The sequence below is a fragment of the Suricata suricatta genome, chromosome 7, assembly GCF_006229205.1.
Source record: "Suricata suricatta isolate VVHF042 chromosome 7, meerkat_22Aug2017_6uvM2_HiC, whole genome shotgun sequence".
NCBI classification, from domain to species: domain Eukaryota; kingdom Metazoa; phylum Chordata; class Mammalia; order Carnivora; family Herpestidae; genus Suricata; species Suricata suricatta.
The window spans coordinates 114,662,260-114,662,989 of NC_043706.1; positions in this window are offsets into that span (position 1 = coordinate 114,662,260).

The window sequence follows — 730 nt, forward strand, 5'->3', positions numbered from 1 at the left end:
ACAAGATTTCATTTTTTGATGGCTGAGTAATATTCTACTATATATGTATACCACATCTTCTTTATCCGTTCATTAGTCTATGGACCTTTGGGCTCTTTTCATAGATTGGTTATTGTTGATACTGCCACTGTAAGTATTGGTGCATGTACCCCTTCGAATCAGTATCTGTGCATGCCTTGGGTAACACCTGGTAGTGCAACTGCTGGGTCATAAGATAGTTCCCTTTTTAACTTTTTGAGGAACTTGCATACTGTTTTCCAGAGTGGCTATTTCCAAGGGTTCAATTCTATCAACAGGGCAAGAGGCTTCCCCTTTCTCACATCCTCACCAATATCTGTTGTTTCCTGTGTTGTTAATGTTACCCATTCTAATAGGTATAATGGTGGTATCTCATCGTGGTTTTGATCTGTATTTTCCTGATGATGAATGATATTAAGCATCTTTTCATGTGCCTGTTAGCCACCTGGATGTCTTCTTCGGAGACGTGTCTATTGTCTTCGGCCCATTTCTTCACTGGATTATTTGTTTTTTGGGTGTTGGGAGTGATAAGTTCTTTATAGATTTTGAATAGTAACCCTTATCAGATATGTCGTTTGCAAATATATTCTCCTATTCCATAGTTTTGTTGGTTGTTTCCTTTTGTTGTGTAGAAGCTTTTCATCTTGATGAAGTCTTAGTGGTTCATGTTTGCTTTTGTTTTCCTTGCATCCAGAGACATGTCTAGTAAGAA